This window comes from Solea solea, chromosome 14, assembly GCF_958295425.1.
Source record: "Solea solea chromosome 14, fSolSol10.1, whole genome shotgun sequence".
Lineage (NCBI taxonomy): Eukaryota > Metazoa > Chordata > Actinopteri > Pleuronectiformes > Soleidae > Solea > Solea solea.
Window position 1 is genome coordinate 24564954 of NC_081147.1, and position 6959 is coordinate 24571912.

General features: G+C 39.3%; 1 protein-coding gene across 1 annotated transcript in view; it reads right to left on the bottom strand.

Annotated features, from left to right (window-relative positions):
- Positions 1 to 542, bottom strand: part of pdgfc (platelet derived growth factor c) — a 44544-nt gene extending 44002 nt beyond the window's left edge. The window contains exon 1 of the mRNA XM_058648913.1: positions 94 to 542. The gene's annotated coding sequence lies outside the window, so the exon portion shown is untranslated. The remainder of the gene's footprint in view (positions 1 to 93) is intronic.
- Positions 543 to 6959: the final 6417 nt, after the last annotated feature.

Genomic DNA, 6959 nt, shown 5'->3' on the forward strand with positions numbered 1-6959 from the left:
TGGGCACATTTGGAGATGATAAAAGCAGAGTAGAATCCACATAATCTTAACCATCAGTCCTGGAGAAAAGTGAAGTTTTAAATTAAGACTAACCCTCTTCCAGAGCTGCCAGACCTGACGCTGCTGCTGCGCAATGCCAGTGCGCACCTGTTGGTTCTGTGAAAAGTTGGACAAAGTTTGTCTTTTTAAGTAATGATAATCCAGGGATTAGTTGCATAAGCGTCCTTACGAAGGCATATCATCTACAACACGAGAGCATTAGAAACGCTGAGACGCATTTTGGCTGGAACCATGCGTTCTCGGTGCGCACTCGCCTCCGTCTGAGTAAATCCCCACAGCTCTTTACGCATTACAGAAACACCCCACACGCAGACACAGCGAGGGAGTCCAGCAACATGATACAGTCTGAAACCATTCGCAACCCCGAGACGAGTTCTGTTGTCTGGCGAGCTCTCGAGTCATAACTTGGTGGAGACTGAGTGGGATGAAATATCGCTGCGCGTCTTGGGGTTGGGTTTTTGGAGACTGCCAACTGACGGCACAACAGGTGCTATACATAAAGTACAAGTTCACAGCCGAGGAAACTCCCCGGGATGTTAACTATTCCGTTGCTGCCTTGTCCAATGAGGCATTTCGCACACTGAGTTACAAATTGGCAAATCTCCACTTGCTTGTGAACTGTTTCCAGGAGAAGCATCGGCGTCTCCAGACAGACAGACGCAGATTAGAGAAGCTCAGTACACTCTGTTATAAGGACGAAGACTATTCTTGTTTCCTCCACAATAATAAAATGCATTTAACATTAATACAGCAGATTGGATGAGCTTTAAAAATAGAAAATAAAGGAAAATACACGTAAATTTACCTATTTGCTTATGCTGGTGCTGAAAAGCGTGATGAGATGTGTGTTTTGGGTGAATTTGTCATTTCTAAGAAAATATGTATCTCCCTCATGCTATACACATGCACAGAAACAACTCATGCAAATCTAAATTATATATATATATACATATATGTATATATGTATATATATATACACATATGTATATATAATTTGTATATATATATATATATATGTATAGTCAGAATAATGTTTGTAATTTCTTTTGCTCATCATTGTGGATTTCACAGAGTTGACTAAAGAAAAGACTGTAGCCTACGCGGAGTAAGGCACTTAAACACAACATAAATCAGTCATGAACATACACCAGTTTCTCCCGTTGTTGTTCATAAATACCTTTTTGTGTCTGACTCATTCTATTAGGCCAGAACGTTGTGGCCGATTTTTTTTTTTCACCCAGTGCATCATGGTCCATTAAAGTCATACATGGTTAAACAAAGGAATCCAGAGTGTATACACACTGGGACCTGCGTGATTCAAGAGGAAAGTTTCCTTAAGAAAATATGCCTAAGTAAGCTCCTTTTAGCCATGGAGAGATTGTGTAAACCCTTGATTCATTCTTCCAAAGGAAAGTTGAAAGATTAATGCGTTCCCACGCAAAACTTTTCAACACATTGTTGTGCATTCGGCCTAAATGTTTCTGTGGAAGGAAATGTTTAAAGGCATCTCAATTTGTCATATCAAAGCAGAGACACCACTTGGAACAATACTCCCTCCTGTTCCTAATTTCCTCTTCTCCCCGGCACACTGTTGTACCTCATCAGCCGCTTTTCATGTGGTCCCTCCCATCCCATTGTCGGCTAAATCCACCAGTGTATTCCCCAGTCGTATGGTGAGTCTGCTGCAGCACAGACACAACAATCAAAGGAGAGCTGGAGACATATTGAAGCCATTGAGCTAGACTCATGATGCAATGCTGCAGCAATTTACCCCCAGTCTCACATAGCTGGGAAACCACCACCTCAAAGAAAGTGCAGAGCAGCCATCGTGCTAGCAGCGAGGTATGAAGGGAGGTTTTTGTGGTTTTAATCAAAGCTAATGGTTGAGAAAGGAAGGCATGAGGCATTGATACAGTCATTTCATACGACTGTTGCCCCTGTGGAGAAGGGCATATAGAGGTCTTCTTGTGCCTGCTGCTAGGGCCAAGGCCCTTTGTGTAAAGGAGAGTATCACATTCCAGCCCTGCAAGGGCCTGCAGCAGATGTCAGCACTTCACTTTGTGGAATCCCTCTCCCTTTTGCGCACACACACGCACACACACACACACACACACACACACACACACATTCAGCCCTTGAGGTTTTGTCTGTAAAAGCTGCATGGGTATTTTGTCTCGTTGTCCACATTTGATTGCCGCTTCCATGGTGGTCCTGTGAAACGCGAAGGCTTTGATACAAAAGAAATATAATAAACAGAGGAAATTAGAAACAAGGCAGACCTTTTGGGTCACGGCTAACATACGGAGACATGCCAGCCAGCGGGACTCTGTGTCCACCGAGCACACTGGAGATGGAAATGTATACAAGAGTGAGTTCACAGTTGTTGGCTCGCGAGCAAAATCCCGTTGGACTTGCTTGGATTTTTTGGAAAAGAGAGGTCTGTCTAACAAACAACAAACAAATACTTTCTCCCAAACAGTCTGAATCACATGATGTCTGGAGTCTCAGTGCAGTTGTGTTCCAGGTGAGGTGAAGAGAAAGACAGAGGAACAGACACGTTTGCTAAATCGAGCTTGAACCTCATTATTGCAAAAAAAGAAGATGAAGAAGAAGATGACATCATTAATATGGCAAAACTGTCCTGTACCAGCAGGAGCAGCTTTTTGTGGATTTCATTCGAGAAAGAAATCACCTCATTTTCGTTTTATTTTTCATTTCATCACTGTGTCCTGGGTCTGTGGGTGTTAAAGGTTTATGCTTAACTGTAAGATGTGGAAAGTGAGGCACCACAGTGTTGAATTGCCCCTAGATGCACTTGGCTTTGAAACCAGAGCCCCCTGGTGGTGCCCCTCAGGGCTACAGCCTGACTCCTGCCCCCCCCAGAAACACTTGTTGATGCGAGTGCAAATGGTGTGCTTTGACTGCAGCCGGGAGTAAAACAAACATGCAGTATATATTTCATCATGTGACTCAAATAGAATCCATCCATACTGTCTTCTAATGGGATCATCCATCCAACCAAACACTTTCTAATGTGTTTTTTTCCCCTGCTTGGAGTTGGAGTGTTTGTCATCATGCATATTTGATTTCCTCCTTTAATGCATTATCACAGTATAGAGAAGTAGACCATTATTTTTTGTTTGTTCTGTTTACTCTGAACTCTGAATAGTTTTATATTACTCAGAAAATCATTATGTTTCTTAAACCAGGGTTATAATATAATAGAATATAATATAATATAATGTAATATAATATAATGTAATATAATATAATATAATATAATATAATATAATATAATATAATATAATATAATATAATATGATATAATATAATATAATATAATATAATATAATATGATATGATATAATATAATATAATATGATATAATATAATATAATATAATATGATATAATATAATATAACATAATATGATATAATATGATATAATATTGCTCAGGTAGAGGTACAAGTTTAATTGTCATTGAGTTTTTTAATTGTTATTAAATCTGGAGTCGTTTATAAGCAGTATCATCACATTCATTCAATCATTGTCATTGCTGCTTCATCCTCCACATGAGGGTCGTCGGGCCGCTGGAGAGCCAGACCAGACAAAGCCTGGTCATGGAGGGAGTATTATTTTGACAGTTTACACAGTTTACACGTCACATAATTGAAAGATGGCACATTTCACTCATATTTATGTGCTGTTTAGAGGTTTTAAACATATTTGATATTTCCTTTTCAATCTCCTCTCAGTCAAATTGTCAAATTAGAATTAGAACTATATGTGTGAAGGTCTTGATGTTGTGCTGTTAATGTTTTTAAATTCAGTGCTGTGGGGAGCGGTGACATCACAAGGTAAATGAGGGCTTTTTGGCTCATTTCAAGACTCCGAGGAGAGCTTGACACATAATAGTGTTGTGCTGTGGCCATAAAAAAACGTACATTTATTCATTGCATTGTTTCCTGAGCTGAATTCAACTAAAATGCACCTGCTGCCAAACTCCTGCTTGTTCTTGCTGTAAATGAGACATGAGGCTGTTTGCAGAGTGGTCATAAAAGCACGACTGAACCTGGTTTGAACTTAGGTGTTTGATTGTGGTATGGCGATGAAATGTTTACAGTATTTGGATAGAAAAAAGCTAATCTCAAGTTGTTTTAACAATTCAACAGAGAAGAACACTGTACAAAAACCTGTCATATCATTCAGTGTACAGACTTAAAGATTAGTTGGAGTTGTCATATTAGAAAGAATCTTTGTGTTCCTTGAGGATTTCCCTCCGTGAGTAGAGAGAAGTCCAAAAAATATACTGAGGACGATCTCTCCTGCCTTTGTCATAATCCTGGTTAGTGCTACACATACCAAACATCTGCTGATGGGGAAAACTCAGTTTCTATTATGACAAACTGCCCAGTAATCCAGAGGTTGAATCTACATTGCCAGACGTCATCAGTATAAGATTTCAGTAGAACCTGGCGCCGTTTAACGACGGATTATATGACAACGTGGACATCTGCAATTCCGCTACGCTGAATTTACAATGTGTGCGTGCTAAATGTGTGTTTACATTGGTAAAAAGATGCCGTTACAAAATGCACAACAAATGTAAAGTCAACCCAACATGGGTTTATTGAGGTGTTTGCAGGTCAAATACAGGACAAGGGAGAGCTCAGGAACGTGAGGGATGTCACCATTCTGTATAACTGCCTGTGCATTTACTGTGCTGCTTAACTGCGGGTATTATAGGAAACAGAAAAAAATTAATTAATAATATCCAAGAGCAAAAATAATAAGAACAAAATTGTCCCGTGAGGGTAAGTCATTAAAGACCCCAGAATCACTGTAAGAACAGCTGCTTAGAGGAGTGAAAACACTGCAGAATCAATAGGGAAATCTAAATAAATAGTATTTGTGTGTTTCAATGCTGTAAGCATTGTTTTGAATATCTTAAAAGCAATACATTTTATGCAATATTATTTATATGCCCCCCAAAAAAAGAAAATCCAGTATCAATTTCATTTTACACATGTACAGGTTAAAATGATATCAAATGTAAAATGCAAAGCAGTCTGCCTGCCCTCTGTTTGATCTCCACCCTCCGTGATTTACGGGAACGTGTCAATCAACCTAACAACTCCCATGTGCTTCTCCCTCTTCCATAGCAATTTATCTTGTCACTTATCTTAAATTACGTCTAAATCTTCTCTGGACTCAGTCAAAGGAACAGCCCACTCTTCTGAACTGGAGAGAAATGTGTTTCTTAGCAGCACACACAGAGAAAAAAAAAAACCCAAAATGTTTTGTATCAAAACTTGTGCAAGACTCCTTCTGTCAAAAACTTTATTTTCGTTTGAATAAGAATGTGACAACACACAACTCTTCTTGGCTTCAGCAGTAGCAGGAATTTGGTTTGCATGCCAGGTATAATACCACAATAGATTGGTTCAATCCAGCCTGACATATTTCTGGAATGGCACATAGCTGTCCGTCACACACGACTCCAAGCCAGCCGGCGAACATTTTTCAAGACAACACAAAAGGATCCTTGTGCTCAATTGCTTCCCTCTTGATTGTAACACCAGCACCATGGCCTGTGACATAAATCATTAATCTCTATACATGTGGTGCCGATTAATTTGTGTATGGAAATGGCATGCTGTGTCAGTCAAAATTATACTACAGGGATCAGTGTGTAAAGGCCTCCCAAGTTGTTTGACATAAAGTGATGAATGAGATATAAATCATAATTGTGTGTGGGGGAAAAAAAAAAAAATCTGCTTACTTGCTTCTGCAACGGATTTTATTCTACGTTCTTTATGTCGAAAAAGCCATGACCACATCCAAATTCATGCACATGTTGTGGGTTATAGAAATGAAAGAAGGATCTCTGCAGGGGCTATACTCGACATAAATTCTAACATTGCTCACATAATCAGATCTGGACTCCGACACAGGACATAGGAACAAAGACAGGATATGTTTTAAGGCATTTATGGAGTGTATATATAACACAGTTACAGGGATGAACTGGTGCGAGCGAGTTGGCCAGCCGACTGAGACCTGGGGAATGTTCCACGTAATGGTTCAGACAGTTCTTTTGTCTAGTTCCAGCCCTGATGAGAAGAACAGGCAGGCACACAAATATTTTAGGTTCAAATCCAAGTGAAGCTGCCTGAATGTGGCAGATATGGCAGAAGATCCTCGGCGCACACACTGTGCATTTGGCAAAGCGGAGGCAGAGAAGGAGCACAATGTTTCTGTTATGTAAGTACAGGATGTGTCGTGGGGATGAACGTGCCATCTTTTTTCTCTCGCCCCTTTATAGTCGAAAAGAACACACCATTTGACAACATGACTAAATGTGGAAAAAATAATTGACATGTGCATTTTTTACCCAGTGGCTCTCGATCTTTTTATTCTGCCTCAGCTTTAGAGGAGAAAACCTGACACACCGCCAGCTCAGGTCAGCGTATATTGTAATTAAGAGGAACATTAATTTAATCGTGTGCCACATGTCTTTTGAATGCTGGGTAAAATATCTTTATTCCGCATATGCTAAAATGAGTACATAAGAAGCCATTTAAGTTTGTACACGCCTGGTCTAGAGTGCAAAAGTTTCGTACTCAACATTGATTATTTGTCAGATACTTTCCTTAATATAATTACTATCATAAATAAAGACACAATATAAAGGAATCTAAATCCCAGAAGAAAGCGACAGACTGCACAGATCTACTTACAAACCTATTGTTATTATTAGTATTGTAATAACTAATGTTGTTACTACTGCTTACTTTAATAAAATTATATCATATCATAAATACATTTCGACTGTCTTTAAAACTACTCTGACAATATCTAATACGACTATCATAAATACTGTATACTGTGCATCTGC